We start from the raw sequence: 26,508 nt of genomic DNA on the forward strand, positions 1-26,508 counted from the left end.
CGTGTCCGACCATTGCGGTGATGAGAATAGCCGAACTTGTAATGGCGAATTCGGGTGGTCAATCGCCGGCGAGCTCACGCCGGCGGCACAGGCAACGAAAACCGCGCCAGCGGCGCACCACGTGACCCTCTCCACCCGAACACAAAGCGCCTGCAACTGGCGTTTTCGTCTGCCTGGGTCGCGCGTGAACTTCGTTAACTTCTTCCTCGATTATTTTATGATATAATAGGCACGCTGTAGGCATCAGCAACATATATTCGGACTCTGAGATGTGGGTAAACAAATTATAATATATTTTCTTTAGATTCTCGAAGAACTGTTGCCATCTTTCAAGGATCCTAGAAGGCTCACCAGCGTCGCCATTTTATATTCCATTTTCTTGTTATTACCTTTTTGCTGGAATCCTCAGCATTTTGATTTGACCCAGCCCTCTAAAATAGTAATGCGCGTTCAAGTGTCGAGCTGCAGCACTATCAATACATTTTTTACAGCGGTGTAATAACACGCAGTGTCCCATAGGAAACTGATCTTGCGGAAGCTTCCTTTAAAATATTTTATCTTTATCTCCGTTGTTTTTGCTGTCTTTCTCGGACCACAGAGGGGTGTCTGTCTCAATGGCTTCATTTTCTACTCGAATCCGCTATCGGCGACCATTGTTTCGTTTGGTTCCCTTTCCCGATTCGGATATGACGATACCGGATACAGTCTGGCAGACAAGCTGCCCGACCTCTTGGAGCTCGGGCAAAAATTGTGCCGGTAAATTGCCAGCACACGCCTGAGAAGTGCCACCCGAACGGCGCGCACTCGCCAGCCTTTGACCACGCGAACGCCCTTGGCGGAGATATGGCAAAATATTTTGCCGGGAAATGACCACGCGAATTCGCCATAACAATGCCTGGAGCTCAGCGCGCGTTTTCCACTTTGCCAACTCGTGGCTATGAATAACGTTGGCAGTTTGTTCTGGCTCCGAGTTGAGGACGATCCTCATACTTCTCGAATTTTTTCGGCCTCTGCCATTGCCTGGAAATAAAATAACTAAGGCACGTTTATTCGTTACGCACACCTTTGAAACGCCAAAAGCCTCTCTTCTTTCTCAGACAACCACATCTTGTAAGAACTACTTGGCGCGGTGTATGAACAATGCAGACTTGTTACTCAAAATACTGCATTTTAAATACTTTTTGAAGTATCTTGGGTATCTTGCAGATACTTTTGATCGAGAGTATTTGGTACTCTACTTTAATTACAATTCCGAGTATCTTGTACTCTTTATCTTAAATATATTTTTGACATCCCGCCATTTTTCGAGTTTTTCGGTATGAAGTGGTGTGGGCGTGGCACGAGCAAACGTGAACATTCTTTAGAGAAACCGAATCCTGTTGCTAGCTCCGATTAGCTACGGTGACTTTGATTGAGCTTGTGGAAACATCGCTTTTTTTTTCCGATTGTGACTCATATTTCAGCCCAAAGTTTGTACAATGAAGGTTTCCCCCTTGCCTTCCCTTTTGTTTCCATAGAGTTTCTCTTAAAAAAAAAAACTTCAAACAAAAGGTGTGGTTTTGCGGAAGTAAAGATGCCACCCTGAGCGCAACGCAGACCGGGAAACGACCTACGTCAACAATGCAAACTGGAGTGTTAAGAAAATAACAAAATAGAAGAAATTGGGAAGTGGACACTCACACGCACAAAAAAACGCGACATTTTTGTTTTGCTTTCTGTATATTTGACCCCGCCAGGGCAAAACGTCGAGATTTTCTTTTGTTTCTTTTCTTTTTGTCGCCAGTCCATCACCTATTGCTCTTGCGAACACTGTCTGTAAGCGAACATTGATAAGCAGAGAACAGTACAGGAAACGAACTACGAGCTGGATGACCTCCCAAAATGCCAACAAAGTGTCCCCCAACGTTGAGTGCCCTTCTGAACGCAACCTACTTGAAGAAGGTGCGAGCACAGCCGTGGCTGTTATGTGGGTTCTCTTTGTTATCCATTTAATCATAGCCGTATCCCAAGTTCGTTTATAGTGAACTCCCCATATAGGGAATATAGATTGTAGTTAAACGATGCGTCTAAGGTGCGCCGCAGGACGTGATATTCAGCGATGACACTATTGGCGAGGCGCTCTGACTCGTTTGTCACCCCACACCTCGGTGTTTACCCAACATAGAGCCTGCGCACATGTGCACAGGCCTTGTGGGCATGTTCGTGTCATCTTTTTTAATAGAGCGCGGGGCACAGTGTAATGGAAAGATACCAACAATTAGTGAAGTGACGTTAAAGTGCCGGATCTCTCCCGAAAGCAGTCGTCAGAGGATGCGAGCTTGACCCACTTGCACTGGCGCTTTTGTGCTGAGCTGGGCACCAGGCATGCTGCATTGTTCATGCAGGCCGGAGTGGTAACAAAAGAGCCTCTCCTCTCCCAGTCACCGGAGAACACGAACTCCAACCGAACGCTGACGCCGCGTTCGGTTATGTCAGCCGAGCTTTGAGTCATTGTATTTCATGATGTAGAATACCCGAGACAGTGGGAAAAGCTGGGAAACTTGGTCGAACAAAAAAGACAGGGGGAAAGAACGTCTCAAACTTTTACCACAGTCTCGGGTATTCTACATCACGATCAGCTTCCACCAGCTCGCCTGCGCACTCACTGTTTTTTCACTGTATTTGTTGTCCCCATCCACGTAGTTCTAGAGCTAACCGCTTGGGGCGCCACGGTCTGATCTCCTCCCCAATAGCTACAGCGACCTCTTTCTTGTTGTCCCGGAAACGTTTTGTAGCGTCTGTCAGTGATATTTCCACGCGTGTTGCCGAGCGAGCGCGTGGCCGAATGGTTACCGCGTTTGGTTCTCATGCGGAGGCTCTCGCGCGGGCAGGCTCCGGGTTCGATGCCAGGGAGCGGAGTCTTCTTTTATTTATTCTTTCAACTTGACATTCTCGTAAGTTCGAGAACCTTGTGGTCTGATCTAGTTACGAATGTTCTACGTGCCGAACTTTCTATGCCGAATTTTCCAGAAACCCACGCGGGTACAAAAGGTGCTCCGAGTAGCAGTCTGGAGTCAGTCTCGCACCAGCGCTCGATCCTGCTGTTTCGCCGACATCGACGCCTGCGATGCTAGCCTTTCTCTGTTTTATTTTGGGCAGTAGTTCACCTCATTAAGCGTTTAGTTTCTTCAGTTATTCACCGCCTCATCATTTGACATTCGTGACAATATCCTGCTCCGTATAGTTGGACTGCATAAAAGAGCCCTACGATACCTTTTTCCATTGTGTGTTGTTGCGTGCTAATAAACCATTCTGGTAACCCAGATTTGCGCTGCTGTATAATTGTTGTCACTGACGTCGATACAAATTACGCAATACGGAAGTATCTTCAGAAGTAATTGAATTACATTTTTAAGTATTTGCACTCTACTCAAGATACTTTACAATGAAAGTAACTTGAGTAGTATTTTAAATACTTTACGAAGCAGGTATTTAGTAACTTAAATACTTTTATCGAGTATTTTGTCCAACACTGGAGCAATGCGCAAGACTTCCTTTCCTTGAAGTGAAAAAGCAAGCTTAGCGCCCCGACTGGTGCCCCAGGAGCATCAGCACGCGATACATGCGCGCGAACGTGGCCTTGGCCTTTCCCCCGAAGTTCAATCTGGCTACCTCTGCAACTATCATCGCCTAAGTGTCTATTATCTGTACATGCTAATGGCTGCCTTTTGATAGCTGACGAAGGAAGAGTTGGAACATTCCAGACGCTGATCCGCTGCAGGGTTCGATGTCTGATTAACGTAGAAGTTTGGGCTAGTTCGTAAGCTTCTGTCGATAAGCTTGTGTGCGCTACGCATATGAGGGTGTCATGGAAGTCCTCGAAACGTTCGGTTTCCGCACGTCCCAGACGGCTCATTAAAGGGAAGCTACGGAGCTTCTTGGAAAAAATGAGTTAGAAGTGAATTCTAGTGTATTTTTACCCCGTGAACCCGAATACCCAAACCATTTGCTGCGTAAGTATTGTTAAACGCGAGAAAAACGCGAAAGACAGTCGCTGTCCATGACGTCATCGACGGCTCTTTTGGCTGCCCAAGGCTAGGGAGGCGGGGCTTCAGCCCTATTTTGAAATTGCTTTTGTGGCTCTCCGGCGCGTCGCATTGAAATACAATTTTGATATCTGTTATTCTAAAGGCCAAATGAACGCAATTCGAGCGTTTTTTCTCAAATGTAGAAGTGCCCCATCTTCCCTTTAAGGTAAAATGACAGGTTGACTCAAGTAAGTGCCTCGCACAGAGAGATAGTTTCTCAACACCGTTAAAACTAAAGCGAATAGAGAAAAAAAGAAGTGTACAGCGAAGAACACCGTAACTTTCGCACGTAAGTTGTTGATGAATATGTACTAGATTTTATCCGCCATGAGCACACGAAGATTAAGACTGATATCTGAGCCACTAGGTGACATCTATTGCATATGCTTGCCGGCACATGCAAAGACATGGCGCCAGATGCCCTGCTTGCAATCGTCTATTAGCTGCGAGATGTTTTGGTGGCGCCCTCGTATGTTTACCTGCCTTGCGAACAACAAGTTCGACGGTGTTTGTAACTAGCATGGTGGAAGCTCGATATGATTGCGCTCTCAAAGGAACACTGCCAATACCGTCCGAATTAAAGTTCTTACATTCCTCTTATTTCCGTCGATGAGAAAACCTCTGCTGACGTCATAGTCAGCATTCGGCCAATCCCGGAAGGCCGACCACAGCGACGCTTTCGATCGCGCACGTCGCCGTCCCGTGATCCTGGGGCCGGGTTGTCTCCGAAACGTCGGCATCTTTGCTTTTATTTAAACCGTGCTAAGAGTTCCAAGTTTGAATTTTAAAGTATTCCTAACCAGACGAATGTCCGTCAAAAATGTTTACTTTTAAATCGTATATAAGTCCTATCGATTGAGCCCCAGGAATTCGTAAGTTCTGCCACACGAGATTTTGGTCCACGTGCTCCGATCTCCCTTGCGCTGCCAGAGCCGGCCAGCGTTTCCCCCTCGGTGGCGTGTTCAAGGCGAAACACGGCTGAAAGGCGTTTGAGCTTTTGGTTGACCGCGTGTAATGGTGGCGCGCGATGCCCACTGAAGGAGTGCCGTTGTGTTGGTGCGCGAGAGGTGCACCGACTGCTGCTGCCGCCGTGGATGCACGAGCATCTGCGTAGACGCGGATCACGCGCCGGAAGTGGGAGAGAGATACGAGGGGAGAGAGGTTGCAGCCGGAAATGCCTCATGCTTCTCTCTCTCGTTATGTTTTCATTTTTATTTATATGTTTTTGGGGGTCTCGCGTTCCTCCCCAGTTTCGGTTATTTATTTCTCGTCTGGTCGGGCCCGCGAGCTCGCTCCCTGTGGGCTTTCGACTGTTCTCGCCGACTTTTTCGAGACCCAAATTTGTTCGCTATCCCTGTTCATTTCCTACTTTTCTTTTTTCTTTTTTTTTTTATTACTTTTTTTTTCTTATTTTGTGACTAGGCGTGGGGTAGATTGCTCAGTATCTGGGTGATTTTTTTTTTTAACCCTCTTTATTCCTCGTGTTTGGGTTTAGGTACACGTAGAAACGGAAACGACTAAAAGTGGGTTACACTTGTTGTCAAGTTTTGTCGCGCGGCAGATTGGTACTGCCAATGCCGAATCCAGCTGAAGGAATATTATTTGATAGAAGCACTTTCTTTTGAACCTAGCTCACGTTTATATCGGGATATTATTTATTTTTACTTTTAATAAAATAGAAAAAGAAATGCTCAGCAAAAGTAAACTCCGGATTTCGGAGCGTCTAACAAAAATGAACTCCAAATTTTCGGGAAAAAAATTAATAAAAATGAAGTAGACTCGGAGAAACATTCTTCGAAGTTTACGGAATATTTAACTACAAAAACACGGAACCCTAATTATGAGGGAAGAGGTTTGTCTTCCAACGTATATGTGCATGGGGTGCGCGCAGTACATGTTGCGCTGTAAAACGAGCGGGAAAATCGGCGCCTGCATACAGATAGCTTTCACCTAAGGTCCAGTGAGCGGTCAGTTTTTCCTCGTGAACTCTCAAAGCGGTCTTCTCTTCCTGTATACGACCAAGAAACTTGTGAAAGTAAACAGCGGACGCTTTCGCAGACGACAACGTTCAATGTAACTTGTGGCGCCATCCGGATTGGCGGCGTGACGGACAGACGACGCACCCTGTTGTCTGCTCCGTTGTCCCTTTCTGAGACTACAGCCAGGGCCACAAGCACGCGAGAGTACGAAACCGCGGCCTGAAAACGTTCTTTGGCGGAGCGAGTGCTCGCGCTAAAGGCATGTTTCAAAGGCCGAGCGCGCGTGCTAGCTAGCGCTTTGATACAGTTGCGCTTGCAGTTCGCAGACAACGTAGCAGCCATGAGATCGATTGTAGTGTGCAATGCTGAGTCCACTAGTTTCATATGAGGTCTATCAATATTTTCCCTGATTTAGGTAGAAGAAAGACAAGAGAGAAAAAAAAAAAAACAGTGTAGGCTGCATTTTACACTTATATTTCGGTAATGTCCGCTCGATGCTCTAGAAGAATGGATACATTTAATAGCCGCTCGAAGCGTATTTCGTAGCTTTCTTTACTATGTCGGATGCAAGGTCTTCCGATCTGGCAGATTTTCGAATATTGAAACGGGGCGGGGGGGTGTTACGCGATTCCACGTGACCTAACTCCGAGGGAACGGCGGTGTTCGAGCCGACAAGAGTCTGAATCCAACTGAAGACATGATCGGGTCTGTCGCGAACCCCTCCAGCTCCATGTCAGTGATGGAAGTGCTGCGCCATTGGCTCCATGTTGCGGCATGATCGATCGCATGCTCCGTTTTGCGCCAAAGTGACATTGTTTTTGTTAAGAATGGCGCCACACCTGCGCAGAGATGGGCTATAACGCGAAGCAAAAGAATATGAAATATTTAATATTGGTCGACCCTAATTTTAGAGAAGTCGAAGTGGGAGTTTTTTTCGTCTCTGGTCAGAACTCAGTCGAAGGCTCGAACGTCAAACCACGAACGGATACTGAAGGCGTAGGTCACGGTACGTTTGCTGCACTTGATACTCGATGAAAGAGCACTTGGTACAAAAAGATAAACGAATACCACGATGTCACCTTTTGAGGCTGTTTGGGCGGTCCCACCGAGTCGTAAACGTGACGGTCGCGCTTTGAATTAGGATGAACTCAAACGGAGTATGGGGATTCCTCGTCAACCGCGTTGGCGGGTTCTGATCGCCGATGTCGTTTTAAAGGGTTAAAGATTAAAACAGCGCAGGGACACGGACAAGAACAAGAAGGTAGACAAACAAGGCGCTGACTTACAACTGAAGTTTATTCGTTCTAACAGCGAGTATAAATACTGTATTGTCACAACAAACAAACATGAATAAAAAGCTTGACCTGGACGCCACGTGCTCACTAGCCATCGCTATGCACTGTCACTGTTTGTCTAAATAGGAGCGTTCCTTATCTGACAAATACCAACTAGCCCAAACTTCTACTTTAATCAACTTCGTTTTAAAGGGACCATGAAATGATTTTAAAATCGAGTTTCATCCACCGCACGTCGTAAAAGGTGTGAAGAGAAACACAAAAACACAAAAAAAGGAGCCAAAAAAATTATTTGCCATTGAACTTTTAAAAGAAAACTGGACTCTTTTGCGCCTTCTTTCCTTCGCCTTTTCACTACGATGCATCCGCGGAAACGGAGCACGTCAGCCGAATCCACGTCGCCTATTGGGTAAGAGCCTACCTCACCAGCACCGCGATCGTAAACAATAAATAGCCGGCGAATGTTTCCTAAAAGTTTTGTTAAATAATATTCAGATCCACATTTTGTAGCATAATTAGAGATGTGTGGCGAAAATTGCCAAATTTGATAATGCTGAGAGCCAAGCGCCATCTATCGTGTGGTAAACGAAGCAACTACTGCGCGTGCGCAGTAGGGCAGGGCCGACTTCAGTTACTTGGGTGGCGGCGACCGACGGTCGTATATTTTCTGTTTTCCTTCATCTCAAAACTCTGACTGACTGAACGTTTATTTTTCTACGCGTTCTTCTCGCGCGTGCCGACTTCAAGCAGCTAGAAAACAGTACTTAAAACAGACCACGACGAACAAGAACGCTGGATCCACCGACTCCGACGAAGCGAGCTGCTCAGAATATAGGCCTAGCAGGCATTCCGACTCGGCGCTGCGTTGCTTCGTCGCAAGACCGCCTGCCAACGACCGGCTGGCGTGCTGAATGGAATATGCCCGCGCGACCCTTGTGGGCCCTTCCCGTATTATAGTTTGATCGCTGACTTCAATTTTATATTAAGAGGTGAGGTCAATCTCCTCCCCTTGTTTTCCGAGGCAGTGTTGACGAACACTGGTCGGAAAGGGACTCTCGTCGATTCTATCTTCTTGTTTTGTGTGATATAGAGCTGAAATAAACGCCTTATGGATTACCTTCGTAACACGGTTTGTAAACTTTGTTATTGGTATGCCATTTTTACTCTGACAGACTGCACGTCACTGTCGAGCTATAACAGTTCGTGGGAGGTATACGTGCAACGCCGGTCCAACCTTTCTTTGCCGAGTGTCGCGTCAGTATCGAGTTGCAATCGTAAAAGAACGGTCCCGAAGCGCTTACCAACAGCGCGAATACAGCACTTCCATCAAGCGCGTGCGTCCGCTCCGAGTGTAAACAGTTATTTACGTGGCTCTTGCTGACACTCGTAGTTCAAACGTATCTTTTTTAACGTCGGCTCGCTCCTGCATCTCCGAGGCCGCGAAAAACGCCGAGGCAATTTGTTTCCATCTACGTCGCTTTGCAAACGACTGACACTGGCCGGCCCTTTTGCCAACAATAACAGTTGGGTTGACTTCTGGAGTCTTCACCGGAAGACTCCAGAAGTCAACCCAACTGTTATTTCGTGGTCCATTTAGAGGGAACTTCGGGAGTCTTCGCCGGAAGACTCCAAAAGTAAAAAGGTCATTTCGTGGTCCCTTTAAAGGGACCATGAAATGACCTTTTTACTTTTTCCAGATAACTTTTACATTAAACCGTCAATGTTCACTGAATGCCGAACAGGCATCCGTTTTCGTCTCGGTTTATTAACTTTTACACAAAAAATTATTGAAATATCGACTTTTTCATTCTCTCCAACTGACCGCAAAAGAAGCCGTGACGTAGACCGTTTCCGGAACCGGAAGTTCTCTCGGCAGTAGGAGAATGGGAGTGTTAGCGGCAACGAGTTGGGGTGCGCCGGTAGGTTTTACTGCGCTGATGTCACCGACGTATTTCCTGAATCGGCGCCCCTCATCGCCGCATCGCAGCTGAGCGAAATTCAATGAGATATGTTGCGCTACAGCGACAGCATGGGACTAGTCCCATACGCCGGTATGCCTGTTGGGAAGTGCAGCGAGTCTTGTCACCACCCCGTCATTGTTGGTAGAAGGGCCGGCCCGTGTCAGTCGTTTGCAAAGCGACGTAGATGGCGTTTTTCGCGGCCTCGGAGATGCAGGAGCGAGCCGACGTTAAAAAAGATACGTTTGAACTACGAGTGTCAGCAAGAGCCACGTAAATACCTGCTTACACTCGGAGCGGACGCGCACGCTTGATGGAAGTCTTGTATTCGCGCTCTTGGTAAGCGCTTCGGGACCGTTCTTTTACGATTGCAACTCGATACTGACGCGACACTCGGCAAAGAAAGGTTGGACCGGGGTCGACAGTGACGTGCAGTCTGTCAGAATAAAAATGGCATACCAATAACAAAGTGTACATACCGTGTTACGAAGGCAATCCATACGGCGTTTATTTCAGCTCTATATCACACAAAACAAGAAGATAGAATCGACGAGAGTCCCTTTTCGACGAGTGTTCGTCAACACTGCCTCGGAAAACAAGGGGAAGAGATTGACCTCCTCACCTCTTAATCTAGAATTGAGGTCAGTGATCAAACTATAATACGGGAAGGGTCCACAAGGGTCGCGCGGGCATATTCCATTTAGCACGCCAGCCGGTCGTAGGCAGACGGTCTTGCGACGAAGCAACGCAGCGCCGAGTCGGAATGCCTGCTAGGCCTATACGCTTCGTCGAAGTCGGTGAATCCAGCGTTCTTGTTCGTCGTGGTCTGTTTTAAGTACTGTTTTCTTGCTGCTTGAAGTCGGCACGCGCGGGAAGAACACGTAGAAAAATAAACGTTCAGTCAGTCAGAGTTTTGAGAGGAAGGAAAACAAAGAAAATAAATGTTCGTCGGTCGCCGTCACCCAAGTAACTGGCGGCCCTGCCCTACTGCGCACGCGCAGTAGTTGCTTCGTTTACCACACGATAGATGGCGCTTGGCTCTCAGCATTATCAAATTTGGCAATTTTCGCCACACATCTCTAATTATGCTACAAAATGTGGATCTGAATATTATTTAACAAAACTTTTAGGAAACATTCGCCGGCTATTTATTGTTTACGATCGCGGTGCTGGTGAGGTAGGCTCTTACCCAATAGGCGATGTGGATTCGGCTGACGTGCACCGATTCTGCGTATGCATCGTAGTGAACAGGCGAAGGAAGGAAGGCGCAAAAGAGTCCAGTTTTCTTTTAAAAGTTCTATAGCAAATAATTTTTTTGGGCTCCCTATTTTTGTGTTTTTGTGTTTCTTTTCACACCTTTTACGACGTGCGGTTGATGAAACTCGATTTTAAAATCATTTCATGGTCCCTTTAAATTTCCAGATGGTTTCGTCGATATCGGGAGCGAGAAATGCCGCGAGAAAACATCGCAAAAAATAGTGGTGTGGCGGTAAGACAGAACCAGGGTCTTGTACTTCTGATAAGATCACTCGATTATCGTGTCTATACGGCATCCCTCCGTGCCGCCTCTAATCAGCGCGTGTTCACAGTATAGCTGTGAACGCGGCGAGCGCCTTGGTTGACATAATAGACCCAGAACGTATGCTAAGTACTATTTAGAGATCTTCCTTCTTTGGTCCCCTTCATTATAATTTTACCTGTAATCCTCAAAAAAAAAAAAAAAAAATCTGGGCAAAGAAACACACGAAAACAAACAAACGACGCGGGTCTATATATTTGAATAACTACAGTAGCCAAGGTTGTTCCCGTGCAGCTGTCGATCGAAAGACCAGTAATCTTTGACTTCAGTCTGGTTCCAACACCGTTAATGAGCAGTGTCATTCTTAAAGCGTGAGTGTGGGTTTTCATGATATTTGTGGCTGGTTGTTTTTGCAGTTTATATTATTAGTTTCTTGGGTTTGGTACGTTCATAGAGTTTGGGGGAAGCAATTCTATTGTACACGTGTTAGCGGATATCTTGGTTTTTTTGGTTGCATTTTACTGAAATCGTACTTACAGGCTAAATGAACTACCGACTGTAAGAGTAAGAGGGGAGAGAAGCTATTTCCCAACCAAAGCTTAGCGCTATGATTAATTTTTGAACCATTTTTATAATACTCAGTGAATATGGAACCTACTCTGACATGAGCCTTGTTCCTAAAGGGAAGGCTATGTGTTCCTTCTGCGCCCTATGTATTTTTATTACAAAAGGTAGTAAGTAATCTGGTCCAGCATCAAAGAGGAACCCTGCACTCGTATCAAAGATGAACTCATTTAGCGATGCAATCGGTTCTTTTTTCCATTTTAAATGATGCGCTAAGAGATGTTGGCATCTGCTCCAAATGCGTCAGTGGCTGTTCCAAACCGATATTTCGCCTGCTACAGAACCTGCTACAAGAGGCGAAATGCCGCTTCCATGACTGCATGATGCATGTGTTCCGAGTTGCGCCATCACCTCCTATTCGCCTCAAAAACCGTAATAAAAAAAAAAATATATATATATATATATATATATATATATATATATATATATATATATATATATATATATATATATATATATATATATGGGTGGTTTCATTTCAAATCGTGCAGGCAAAAAGGGTCGAATTTTTAATTTCGATGAAAAAAATATATGTCATGGCGCCGTTTCTAAAACCGCAGTCGCCACAAACCGCAAGTTCGTCGGATTTTTTGTTCTCGACTTATGAATTTTTAAAGAGGCCGCGGCGAAAAGCAGTGTTTTTCACACCCGTCGTGGGTCGGATGTTTTGCTTGATCTCCCGCCGTGGATTTTCAGTCCACATTATATTATCTTTTTTAAAGCACTCTGTGGGCACATTTAAAAGGCTCCAATACCATGAAATAATTTTAGGCGTTTTGATTTTTTTCTGTAAAAATGTCAAAAACGCCTCCTCGGTCAATTGTTGACGAACTTTGACAATTAATTACTGGCGATCTACTTGGGTTACACCGATTTGTTTTATGTCCACGGAGAGCCCAAAATACGCTCTTTATATTTATTATAAAATGACTTGGCTGTATAAAATATCTTTTGCGGTACGTTTACGTTAATATTATGCAAAAACCACAAAGTACCATTTTTGAAATCGATTTTCTCAAAAAACCCATTTTTTATTTTTTTTATTTTTTGTTCAAATGTAGATATAATAGTTGTCTACCCGAAAATCAAGCCTAGAAAGTGTATATTTTGTTTGTATGTTTTATATTTAGGCCTTAATATCGGAAAAAAAAAACGTCTTTGTTTTGCAAGACCTAAGTCAGACATTGCGACCCATGCGTCTCTATGAATTGTGAAGAAGTTTTCTTGAATTTTCTTCTGCATTTTGTAATCAATTATAAACGAATTTTGTGGTATTGAATATTTATGTATGTTTTGATAAGAGCGGGAACCACGAGATACATATCTAACCAAATCAGCAGGCCTAGTAGACTTTCAATAACCAAAAGGCACAGACGCTGTATTGTTTCGATTTATAAACCTTTCACAGTAAACTAGCACGACTAGCTATTAGCTGTCATATTACTAAGACAAAGAAAGTCACCACATCCGTCGATATGTTATATACAATTCTTTCTGAAACCAAACACTGGGGGTTTGTTCACCGCACATCGCACAGGTCACCAGGGAATGTCCTTTCACTTCCGTAATACACAAAAGTGGTGACACAGAAACGGTCCGAAACACACAGAGAGTGTGTCATGGAGAGGGGTAGGAAATAAAAATAAATAAATAGGAATTAAATTGCCCAACTGCGATCTTAACGAAAATTGCGTTTAAAAAAAAATAAAGTATTTAGTTTCGAGTGGTGGCAAGGCGATAGGTCCACGCCTGGTGGAGAGTCAGACAAAGAAGTCGACGGCACGTAAAGGTAAAACAAAAAAAAAAATCAATAATTTAATAAAGACGGGAAAACTCAGCCGCACATGGCAAGAACATAAACCAACTCCTCCGGGCATCCCCTAAATGGGACGCAACCAAATGCGTGCGAACACGCTCTCTACATCACCGCCTAGGCCGCTACGCCATGACAAAATAGACCCAACAACTGAACAGTGCTAACAAACAGTTAGTAAGAAAACATTGAAAAAAAAAAAAAAAAAACGTTCAAAAACGCACCCGAGAAACTAAGTTCAGCGGGGCGAAGAAACACACACGAGTCGATCCCACGACACTGAAGTCTGGCAGGATGACGGCGTCCAGATGAAGCTCGAATCTGTTTTTCCCTCTATTACGCACATCCACGACGGCTGTGAGGAACTGTGGCTGTGCGAAAGAAAGTGAAGAATAGATTCGAGCAGGCGATGCGCGAGAAGGTAACCGACACTATGCCTGAAGCTTCATATCGGGAGAGGAGCTTTCGAGGTAGTTTCTGCGGCTACTCAAACTTTCTCTTTCCCCTTCCCTTTTTCAAAAGAACACGTCAGCCGGCGCTGACTTCTCATCTCGGGAGAAGCCCACTCTTCACAAACGGTTATAGTTGACAAGGAGGCTGACTTCGACCCAACTCTCCGGGCAAAATACAAACACAAGTATATTTACCAACACGCTCGTTTTAATGTCAGTCTCCAGGCTTTGCTGTTTCCAAAAGAGATAGCCCTTTATAAGGACAGAATGAGCGGGTTGGTGGGGATAATTAAACTTAAACAGCCCCTTCTCGTTTTCTTCCTCAAGTTTAATAGATAACCTTTCGGTGCTATCGGATCTCCCAGGAGAGAGAGAGAGAGAGCACGGCCGTTTCAAGGTAAGGATAGGGCGCTCGAAGCTGGGGCAAACAGGCGGTATCGTTTATCGTTTCACGCATGCACAGATGGCTGGTATCAAATTTCCCCACATCCCTAACGAAACCGGCCCATCTTCGTGTGTGCGTCTGTGGGATTTCTGTCCCGCGCCGCCGGTTTTAGCGCGCACGCGGCGTTGTTTTGGCTGGCAGAACAGTTGTTGACCGTCGACATTGTAAGGCCGTGGTGTCCTCATCCTTTCAGGCAACGATTCCTTTGCTTTCCCTTGTGCAATACTCTGACTGACTCCTCCTGGGTGGCTGTCACTGTTCGCCGCGTCAACGACACAATCGTACCATTTCACTCCTCGTGACACAGGGTGCGCTGCTCGCTTTACCGTCACGGGCCGTCTTATCTAACACAACGAGCGCGAAAGGTCGTGGTCATCTGCTGGCTCCGAAAGGGCGGGACGTTCATGCAGGCCAATGAGGGCCCCGAATCAATACGACGTCTGCCGACTCCTGCACGTTAAAAATTTACGACACCTGCTGGTCTGTTAAGAAGTGTTGCTTTCTCTTTTTGGAACTCCTCCGATGTAGCTTGCCGCCTATAATAAAATTTAAATAATCAATAGATATAACAGGGTGGAAATACTGTATTTTATTTTTTTGTGGGAACGTTGAAAAAAATAAAAAAAACTATTTCCAAGCTTGTGAAGACGCGCAATTCGTAAGTCCATTTCGTGCCGTAAAAACACGTTTTTGTACGATATTGATGCTTAAATATAAAACATACAAACAAAATATACACTTTCTAGACTTGATTTTAGTATAGAAAACTATCACATCTACATTTTAACAAAAAATAAAAAAAATAAAAAATGGGTTTTTTGAGAAAATCAATTTCAAAAATGGTACTTTTTGGTTTTCACATAGCATTAACGTAAACGTACCGGAAAGAATATTTTATACAGCCAGGTCATTTTATTATACATATAAAGAACGTGTTTTGGGCTCTCCGTGGACATAAAAAGTATTGATGTAACCCAAGTAGATCGCCAGTAATTAATTGTCAAAGTTCGTCAACAATTGACCGAGGGGACGTTTTTGACATTTTTACAGAAAAAAAGCAAAACGCCTAAAATTATTTTATGGTATTGGAGCCTTTTAAATGTGTCCACAGAGTGCTTTAAAAAAGATAATATAATGTGGACTGAAAATCCACGGCGGGAGATCAAGCGAAACATCCGACCCACGACGGGTGTGAAAAACACTGCTTTTCGCCGCGGCCTCTTTAAAAATTCATAAGTCGCGAACAAAAAATCCGACGAACTTGCGGTCTGCGGCGACTGCGTTTTTATAAACGGCACCATAACATATATTTGTTTCATCGAAATTAAAAATTCGACCCTTTTTGCCTGCACGATTTGAGATGAAACCACCCATATATATATATATATATATATAAAGTCCCTCTAGTTTTTGCGGAAAGTCATTAATTGTGCCCTTCCTACGTTGAATGAAGGTGCATCTTAGATCAGCTTTATCTTATGTTATCGAGACTTACACATTTCAGACGTCAAAACCATCGCGGCTTCCTTCAACACCGAAATTTTGTGAGAACTTATTCGCGGCGCGAAAAAAAATGCGCAAAACGTCTTTTTTTTTTTTTTTTTTTTCTGGATGTGACAATGAGTGTATAGATGACAAGATGACACGGCCGTTGCACTGTGGTGTGCTTAAGTCAGCCACCGATGGACAACGCGAAGCACCGATTGGACCGAGTTCTTGCGATATCTAGCGACGAGAGAATGCACTGGTGCGCTAGCGCCATCTATGAAATGATCCTGGAACTGCATATCATTAGAGCGAAGGTTTTGCTGTCTTTGCCAGATCTAGGGCGTATGCGTGGTATCTATGAGAAATGGTCGTGTATAACACTGCCAAAAGCTTTTTTTTTTTTTTTTTCTTTCGGTCTCCTAATAAAAGTTCGATGCGCGTAAAAAAAAGTAAATAGGAGTATACGGAAATGCCGTCTGTTCCACGGCAACCCGGTAGACGGCGCCAGTGTGTTTCCTTGTCACAAAAGGTCACACAAAGTCGGTCGTCAGCAGGCGCGGGTGGGCGAACGCAGCCTTTGAATCCTGAGCCTCCTTCGACTCCATGTTACCGAAGCCGACGCTACGAAAAGCGAATCCCATCCAATCCGCACCGCTGGGAACGTATCACGTGATATCCCTGAAGGTCATGCGACACTCACGACGCTCCGACGGCTTGGCTCTGGTGGCTCGTAGCGCCTACTAAAATCGATAAAGACGCGGTTTACACACAGATCGGCGTTTGCACACAGCAGGTGTGGGCATTGCGCACGTGCGGAAGCCAGATTAGCGTGAGATGAAGTGTCTGCGCTGTCGTTTCGTGGAAAATTTGGCACTGTCCCTTGTCGAACTGCACCGTCGACGACTGAGACACCGGATGTTGTTGGGAGTGGAAAAGCATCTTCGGCCTTTCCTCCTCCAGGGTATTTCTGCGAGGCTTCTTGGGGCGGCCTTGCTTCGGCTCCTGCTCAACTCACCAAACTAACCAAGAAGAAAAAGAAAAAAAGAAACGCTTTCCAGAGTTGACGGCATTCCCCACCGCCAACGCGGGAGGAAAAAGCGAAGGCGGTGCATCGAGATGTTCAGTGAGATGTCGCTTAAAAATAGCGCCACGGCTTCAGTACCGGATGCTTGGAGCGGAAATTAAAGCGCGCGTGCGGCATATGTCGAACTCTGCACGACATAATTTCGCCGATGGGGGAAGGTGAACAGGTTCGCTCAGGTCAGTATTCGAGATCAAGGACGACTTTCACTTTTAGGCGTCGCGATCAAAGGATCGATATGTATAGGCACCCTGCAGGCTCTAATTCAGTGCCGACAGGCGCGCCTCTCGCGGCGGCGTCGCGCGTACTCATCGGGAAGCGACTTTGGCAGTCGCAGCCCCACTGCAGTGGTACACCGGTGGGTGTTGCAAGGTCCACATGACTCCTTGGGCTACAACAGGGTGAAACTGGCAGAACTGGGTGCCGCGCGGCGCTCCGCGTGATGCACTACCTGGCGATACGCGGGGACATTTGTGTATCCAAAACACACCGACTGAAAAGCCGGTCGCGCGACGCACATATTTGCTGGGGCACCGGTCGTGGAGCGACTGGCAGTACTTCGCTTTTAAACGCATACTTATGCCCAAATGTAAATTAAAGTATTTAGATTAAATATAAAACAAATAAAACCGGCGCAAACGTACTTCTGCTATCATTACATTACTATTACAGTAATAATGTCGAAAAAAATATTACCGCAAAACGTACGTTCGCAGCGCTAGCAACGCCGTGGTTGCTTTTCTACCTAATCAAGCTGAAATAAAAGAAAAAAAAAATGATCGAAATCGTTCCAATGAATAATTCTGAAGACTGTATAACGATTAATTGAGACATCGGCTACTCGGTTCTGGGGTGCTCGAACGTTGTTGCTATGGTAACCTGCGCCTGCTCGCGTATGCCACGTGGTAGCGATAGGAAAGACGATGGGAGGGGCGTACCAAGGACTATCCGTCGCGCGGCGCGCGCGGGCGGATTTTTTACAAAGGGTCTATTGGCTCAGTGTTTCCATTCGTAGAAGTTGAAAGGAATGGAATTATCGGAAACTCTAGTTTCCCGGAATGAAGTCGAAATGGAACGGCAGTATTTGCTCATTGCGCAGCGCTGCTTCGCACCGCGGCGCTCGGAATTTGTCATGCCCAGTCCAAGAGTAACATTCTAAATTTGTTTAAACATGAGAATGCGACGGGAGCGGTCGTTTGGTCGTGTCCGCTTGCGTCGCTTCGGCAAAAGGAGTCTCGTGTACTGACCTTCGCACACCGTACCTTCGCGGAGAAATGTTCGCGCGTCGAGAGCATCAAGTTGCCAGTAATCGTTGCCCACCTTACTGGGTTTTCCAAACCGAGTGCAATGTCGTCCCGTATTGAAAATCGCAGTCGCGAGGATGCTGCCGACGTCAAACTCACGGGGCCGCCATTGTTTTAACTGTGCTCGCCTTGGCGTTCGCCAACTTCTCATCACGAACCCTTCTTGGAGGAGCGCAAGAACTCTTTGCGTACGCACGCAATTTCCGAAAAATAGCGCACGCAAAGTGCAAAACGTGGTTTGCGTTCGGCTCATGCAATGCCATCGCCGCGCAGGCGCAGTAGTGGCTTCTTCGCTGCAGAGGGCTTGGATGCTTCGCAGCAGCTGTGCATGGGCGCCGCCATAACCGACCTTCAGTTTTTGTTTCCTCTTATTCAGTTCATCTAACCTCATTATATTGCCATAGCAGGCCAGGTTCTTGCCGTCTTAGATTCTGTTGAGTCCTTCTCCCCAGCATTGAACTTTGTGGAGGCTCGTCAACATCCGTTTCAGCGGTATCTCGTAAAACAAGAGAAGGTCAGCAATGCCGGCTGTAGTCTTGCTCGTGTGTAAAGCGTCTGTTCTGGATGAAGAGTGGAACCGGGTGGTATTCGAATCTCACACCCATTCAACTCTCTGACGTCAGGCATCGCGGTGGCGCTGCTGTCGGCACTGCGTATTCGCGTCACATGTGGCGATTCTGGTTTCTGGGCGTGTATTGTAAACAGCGTCATCCAACGCGACGCCGTGTACCACGTGGCCTTCAGAAGGCGCTTTGCGCCGCACGAGGCGTTTATTCACGTGATGTTTCCGCAGCGCTGGATTCGTTGGGAAGGTTCGTACGCATCTGCTGTGGTCCATTTCTCGCGCGCGATCCTGCGTATCCCTCTTTGCCGCGGTGCACCCGCGTGTTGAGGGGAAGAACGCTAAAGAGGGGCGGTAGACGCGCGCACTCATCGTATGTTTGGAAAAAAAAAAAAAAAAATCTTTGTTTATTTTTTTTTTTGCAAGAACTCGAGCTCGCAGTTTATACATTTAAATATAGGCTTCGACATGCCGACAACCAGTGTGTGTTTGTGTGTGTGTGTGTGTGTGTGTGTGTGTGTGTGTGTGTGTGCGCGCGCGTGCGTGCGTGCGTGCGTGCGTGCGTGCGTGCGTGCGTGCGTGCGTGCGTGTGCTTGTGTGTGTGTGTGTGTGTGTTTGTCATTGACTGTTAATTTTTTTTTCTCTTTGAAACTTTGATTTTTGAAAGGGTTATTGGGTGTAGCCAGCGGGCTCGCAAATCCCCTTGGGTCGGCATAGCTGGGTCGTGCTAAAGCTTTCACTTGTCTTTCCAATGTACCTAGCTCACATACCACCTCCTTTTAGGCTTTAGTCTTAGGCTGGGGCAATAAGTTATAGCTTCTTCAAATTTGCTCGAGCAGCTTGGAAGTGCTGTTAAATGAGTTCAGCTAAATGTTTCATTTAACGAGACATTTATTGCCCGTGTGCCCATTTTGTGTCCTCTTAAATTGTCTCTATGCAAAATTCTCCCAAAGGGCTAAGTAATTTTGAAAAGATTTGTTTGTAACTAAACATATTTTGGTTCAAAATTTATTTCTGAAGAACACCCTTAGCTCGCCTTTGGTTTCATAGCCAGTGCTAACTTTGCGATGAGCCAATATGCATTTTTAAAGCAGCTGCTGCATGGGGCCTTCGAAACAAAAAAAGTTGGCTTCTTTCACAATATTACTCTTTATGGGTCTGGTGCTTTCTAGCACAACCAATTATTTTTTTTTAATATTTTATATATAAGCATGTGCTTTGCTGTACACAGGCAGTACAGGAAGAAAGCAAACCAAAATACATACTCTTTTTGTTAGACAGGCACATGCACTAATCTAAACATAGTTTTTTCTAGCAGAATGAATGAGAAGGATGTGTACGCATATGCTCAAACAATTTTTTTTTTGTACCGCTTTAAAGGGCATTTTAGCTTGGCTCAGACCACTCATATCACTGCATTATCCATAAGCTCCAATAAACTTCAAAGCACACCCCTCACCCGGTCAGTAGGTCTGAAACGTTGCATCTGGCTAGTAACCCTAAGATCTGTGTATCACAATGTCTGGATTGTGACTACCAATCTTATCCTTCTATCGTTCTTAGTGACTCTAGAGTTTCCCCTGGCACTCACTGCAGGACAAACAATAGGTTCCCTATGGGCTTGGCATTCAATCGCCGCTCAAATCAGGTGTACGCCTTTTTGTGGTGGCACTCTTACGACTATCGTAAACTGCCATATTTACCATCCTTCCTGCTCTGTGCATTAGAAGTGGTCCCAAAACGGGAGCCCGTGTTTTGTGCCTTTCAACGTCGCGATCCGGCAGTTGGCCGTAGAAATGCTGGCAAAAAAGGCAAACGGAAGCGAGGGACGCCATCAGTGCGGCGTCCCACATCCCGCCCGCTTTGGTTTCCGTCGACCGTCCGACTGCAGAGCGACCCTCAGCAGAACGGGCATCTGCTGTGTCCATCTCCTCCGCCGTGCCGCCACTAGGATTGCGACGAGCAAAAGGTCGGGGAGAAAATTGGCTTGGAAGGGTGGGAGGAATCATATGGTTGTCTTTTTACACTTAGGCTAGGTGGCGCAAGCTACTGCCCGTTACAAAGGGTATGGCCATTAACATCCATCGTTCCATCTGTCGTTGGGTGGAAATCGAGGCGCCGCTTTTGAAGGCGTAGTAAACACGCAGGTTGGTCATGCGCTCCGGTCTCTGTACTTCCGACGGACGAGCACACGCTGCCGGCGATGCTTGGCAAGTAGGCGTGGCTTGTTACAGTGTGGCACTCTGCGCAGCTGTTTCGTTCGCAGCTTTTGTTTCCTCTCGTTACCCACCCATTTGTCATAACAAGCACCTACACGCTTTTAGTTTTAATGCTCTCTAATTTGAAGCGTTTTGTCCAGGCGGCATTCTTGCATGCACAAAAACGGGGAGCTTCTTTTCGGCCTTGCGTGCACCTGTCTAATTCGGACTCGGTGCTGGCCAGCTGGTGAATGGCGCCGATTGTTGTGCGAGTCGGTGCTGAATATTAGAAGATGTGGTAGTACTCGAACACGTTCACTATGTGTGTAACACCGCGCACTGTCTTAAAAAAGAATCACGAACTGCATAAAAGCAGTTGTTTTTACTGTGCCAGGCGAGTTAGACAAGTTCCGTAAAATGTCGGACTCTTTCCGCAGAGCCTCTTTGGGCTGCTCGAAGAATTACAGGAGCCCGTTTGCTGTTTGTGTGGCGGGGGTCGTCTAGCAGTTTCCATTGTCATGTGGAAAGAAATATGTTGGACAAATGGGCAGATGTCTAAATGACAGGTGCCGCAAGCACAATAAAACTGTAAACAACTTTCGGGATTGCCATCTTTTTGTTCATTGTTATGACTGAGAGGCTGTGTCCCCTTGTTTATCACATGTGCTGTTCTAGCCACACATAGGAATAAGACCATAAGGGAGATTGCTGAAGCTGACATAATTAAAAGGTCCTGTGAAGCACGTGTCAGCATAGCCTCCATGTCAGCATAGCCTGTATTGATCTTGCAGATAAGAAAATTATGTTCTTGCAAGTGGTGGAGGGGCCATCGGATTGATTGAGAGTGATGCAATGGCACGGTGTTGCCATCACAACACTCTGTCTTTTCCCGCATTTAGGTCTGTCTTTCCCCTCAAAGTTTCGTCTTTTCCCGCGATTAAATAGTTCTAAGTGAGCACACAGTAGAGTCCAGTTATCCTCCTTTTCTCCTTGTCTTCAAGCAGTGCCGTGTATTTTGATTTGGTAGCTTCTCTGCCAGGTTTCGTGTGTTCCGTACTTGTACAGCACTGTCCTGATGAAATTATCTTTATACAGTTACTTCAAAGTTTGGCGAGTTTGGGGTATGCCCTTTTGTTGTACCGAAGGTTTGTGGGTAGGTTAGCATACTGTGTTTGTCTGAGAAACTGTTAAATTATTTTTGTGGCACTTAAGTTAACTGCACACAGCAGATTGCTGAAACTCTACCTGAAGGTAGCCCTAGCTCTGAAGGCAGGATGTGAAAGTTGAACCCCCAGATGTTACTCGAATCGAAGTTTGAAGAAATTTTCGGTTGATCTGGATGACACTTCACCGCTCCGCCGTTATTCAGTCCTAGTCATTGTTTTTTAGCGGAAAAGTTTCCCCGTTAAATTTAGTGGGAAATGCAGCGAAAATTTCCCGCTAAATGGGAGGGGAGCAGGAGAGGAGGAGGGGAGGAGGGGCATACCCTCCCCTCCTCCTCCTCAAAAGCTGCGCTCTAATGCGGCATTACAGAGAGGTGTAAACGTCTTTCACCTTTTTTTGTCATTTTGTACTCGGGTCAACTGCTCGTTTCATATTTTTCTGCAAAAAACAGCTCCACTTACTAGTCCTTTGCACTAAATTACATTGCAGTTTGTTAAGACGACGATTTATGCAGTCCCATCAAAAGGCCACGCATAAATTGGTAACCCTGTATCTGCGACCTGCTGCAGAGTGATGCTGATGCGTTGCGGGGTACACCCCATGTTTGCCAAAAGATTGAAACATGGATTTTTGGCCCCGTCATGTCATTTGATGATTTCATGCAAACTAGGCGGAGCCCATATGAAAAAGATGTTTTTCTATGTCACTTTTTACTCAAAGGAACTCATCTTTCCATTTTTTTTTTTTTCGCACAAAACCACACCACTTATTCTGCCTCTGCTCTAAGTTATATTTAGGGTTCCGCGTTTTCGGTTTTTATTTTTTCAAAATTCAGCGTACTTTTTTCGGTGTTTATTTTAAAATTCAATTTTCGTTTTTTTTTTTTTTCGGTGTATATTTATTCTCAAAAAATGTTACCGTTTTTTTTTCGGTGAAAATGAAAGAAACACCATCGGACACTGGATCTGATGATCACTCAAAGAATAACGGCACATATATATATATACGTGGTCTTCGCTAGAACTTCCGTCAGGACACACTTCAAAATCGCGGAATTCGCGGGCATAATCTTCAGCACGCTTCTTTTTCCTTTCCATTCTGACGGCGTGACCGTCTGAAGTGATGGCCGTACAGAAACCAGTGAAATGGCAAAACAAAATCTATTGTATTTATGTTTTTAGTCACAGGGAAGTTTGAGAGAGGGTGATAAGAAGGTATCAGCGGGCTTCCTCGATGTCTTCTGAAGTGCATGACACCCAAACTTTTTTTTAAGAACAGGAACTTGACAAACTAGGCCCGATCACAGAAGGGACACAGATGTCCCGCAAAGGCCAATCCAAGACCTCTTTTTGTTGCATGCCGAACCTTGGGAGAGGGCAATCTCGAAGGTGTCACACAATGAAGAACCTTGCAAAGCCCTCTCTCCCTTCTCCCCTCCCCCACCTATCTCGACACGGCCCTAAGAAACTAACCTTTTTCGGTTACAACCGAATTTTATAAAACGAATTAGACATACTTTTATCGGTTTAAACCTAAAACGCCGAACCTACAAACTGACCTTTTCCGGTTAAAACCGAATTTCCAAAAATGAATTCGGCGTACTTTTATCGGTTTTTATCGGTTTAAACCGAAAACTCCGAACCCTAGTTGTATTGCAGTACATTCAGAAATTGATTTATGCAGTCCCCTCAAAGGTGTCACATATAAATCTGTACAGCCCATAGCTGCCTAGGTATGAGAGTGATACGGATGCGTTGCGTGGCCCGTCATTTTATTTGATGGTTTCTTGCAAACTAGGCTTCATCCATAGGAAAAAGATTATTACCTAAACCCTGAGACAAAGAGACATAAAATGATGTATAAGAGACAAAGAGGAATAAGATCATTGACAAGTGTTCAGATTACACCCTTAGGGGCTTGTAATGCCCTTTCCTCTCCCTTAAAGGGGTACTCCGCCGATTTCTTCATGGTCCCTGACTTTGCTTGAAATTTCGCTAAACTCGCGAAACAACATCGCCAAAATAGTATCCCAAATATTAGGTCAAAATAAATTTTTTTCACAAAGTTATTGAATTTACAATTTTGGTCCTCACCGTGTATTTCAAACTGAAAGTCTCTACTGGCAACAATGAAAAAGTGACGTCAGTGGAAGTGCAGGGGTTCACTCTTTGGACTGTAGAATTTGTTCCCAACTGATTCGAAGCAGTTTCATGGTGTCAAATGAATGCTTTGGAAGCTCGCTCCAGTCCCCGCGCTCCAGCACGGAACAAATGATTGGCATATTCTATTTTTTAGACTGCTCGCCCGACTGGCAAGCTTACCTTCCTCTGACGTCACGGCCCTGAAAAGGGCAGGTATATTTGAATGTTTGTTTTTGCATCATTTTCATTTGCCGATTGCGCAATAACTATTATGAATTTCACGATACTAATTAGCATACCAGAAAGGGTAAAGGCCGGGGAGTCAGAAAATATAGTTAGTTGAGGTAGCTCAAAAAACGGCGGAGTACTCCTTTAAGGGCCAATAAATCAACAAAAAGACCTTTTCGTTAAAAAAACAGTTGTGGGTATGTTTATACAGCCTTGAAGTTAGTCTGCCTTCAACGAGCAACTTGTCTCTCAGCTGTAGATGAGCAATTTAGCCAGTGCAGTACAACCACTAAGCCTAGGGTCTTTAACATGCACCACGCAGCAGTGATACGCAACCCCACTCCGGTATGATGCTCATCCAGATCAAAATGGGAGGGGTGAGGACTGAACCCAGGATCCTGTTTTCTGCAGCGCAAGCATTTGCTCCACGTGCTCCGAGCTAGTGTGCAGTAGACCAGATGGCCACCAATTTTCCCTTTCCTAACCAGCTAGCCTGTATATTTCTCTTCTAGGAAAGGGGAAGTTTGTTCTTTTGTCATATTTTGCTCAGGTGAACTCATCCATTCATATTCTACAAAACAAAAATGTACCACTTATTACGTCTCTGCTTTAAAGGACACTGCAGACCGTTAAAGGGGTACTCTGGCAATTTCTTCATAGTCCCCGATTTTCCTTAAAATTGGCTAAACACACCAACGAACATAGCTGAAATAGTATCCTAAATATTAGGTCGAAATATGTTTTTAGCGAAGTTATTGAATTTACAATTTTGGTCCTCGCCGTGTTTTTCAAACTGAAAATCTCTACTGGCAACAACGAAAAAGTGACACCAGTGGAAGGCATGGGTTCGCTCTTGGTACTGTAGATTCTGTTCCCAACTGATTCCAAGCAGTTTCATGGCGTCAAATGAATGCTTTGGAAGCTCGCTCCAGTACCGGCGCTCCAGCATGGAACAGATGCTTGGCATAGTCCATTTTTTAGACTGCTTGCCTGACTGGCAAGCCTGGCTTCCACCGACGTCATGGCACCGAAAAGTGCAAATATGTTAAAATGTTGGCTTTTGCAACATTTTCATTTGCCGATTTCGCAAGAACTGTTATGAATTTTGCGATGCTGAATAGTATACTGGAAAGGGTAAAAAGTGGGGATTCAAGAAACAGCTTGAGAACCTCAAGAAATTGCCAGAGTACCACTTTTAGAATCCGATTTGCATGGTCTCCCGTTCGTGCTCGGAGCTGCGGTGCACTAACACGCTCTCCCCTGTCTGTATAAACCATCACGCACCAACCAACCTGCACATCCAGAAACTAGATCCGCGTGAGACGAAGCGTGTGCACAGTGCAGGGGTGGGACAGCTGCACAAATTGCACCCCGTTGATACGTTCACCGTTTTTTGCGCCTGGCAGCGCCAAAAGCGTTATATCGACCAAAATTGCGCCACGCTATGCCGTAGATCACGGTGGTGCTAGGTTTAGAGGAAAGTGAATGCTCGGTTAGGCAACCATGGCCATTCCATTACTAGTTGGCGCAAGCCGCTATGTGACTTCTTGGTTTCATTGTATCTGTTTATCCAATGGATCGTACGTGCCACATAGGCTGTATTCCAAATCTTACTCAAATGGATCCGAGTTACCCCGGCGGTTTCTGTCACGTGACAACACAGATTGAAAAACGCCGGATGGGGTACAAATGCTGAGGTACAAAACCCTTACCCTGCAGTAAGGTAAATTTTGCAACATGGCCAATGTATGTATGATGCAACATAGCATGTAATATTGATGTTCCCGAATCGTGCCCCTCGAAATTTGTTTCTAAAATAAAATATATTTCTGCATGTGAGGTCAAGTATTTAAGAGTAAAGTTCTATTCAATACTTTCCAACACTTGTAGTACAAGCCTAGCATGCTTGAATTGTAACTCATGGTACAGCTGGCTAAGATGCTTTTTTTTAAATGATGTCACAGTTACTGCTAAGGTGACCCAAAAATCCAGACTTTTTGTCTTTAGTGTCCTTTGTCCTTGCCCCAAAACCAGTTTGATCTGTCCCACCCCTGACAGTGCCAACAGCAGTGCACACTAAAAAAAAAAGCGTAGCCCTTACACCCCTTGTCATATATACGACACCCTTAAACGTCAGTTGGACGTATAGCACACTGACGTTCAACCGACGCTACCAACTTTCACGAGTGG

At 45.4% G+C, this 26,508-nt stretch overlaps 1 protein-coding gene across 1 annotated transcript in view; it reads left to right on the top strand.

Annotated features, from left to right (window-relative positions):
- LOC8041629 (sprouty-related, EVH1 domain-containing protein 1) overlaps positions 1 to 26,508 on the top strand; it is a 78,020-nt gene that overhangs the window by 20,992 nt on the left and 30,520 nt on the right. The gene's annotated exons all lie outside the window — the stretch shown is intronic.

The sequence above is a fragment of the Ixodes scapularis genome, unplaced genomic scaffold (genome assembly GCF_016920785.2).
Source record: "Ixodes scapularis isolate PalLabHiFi unplaced genomic scaffold, ASM1692078v2 PGA_scaffold10__122_contigs__length_95168666, whole genome shotgun sequence".
Taxonomy (NCBI): domain Eukaryota; kingdom Metazoa; phylum Arthropoda; class Arachnida; order Ixodida; family Ixodidae; genus Ixodes; species Ixodes scapularis.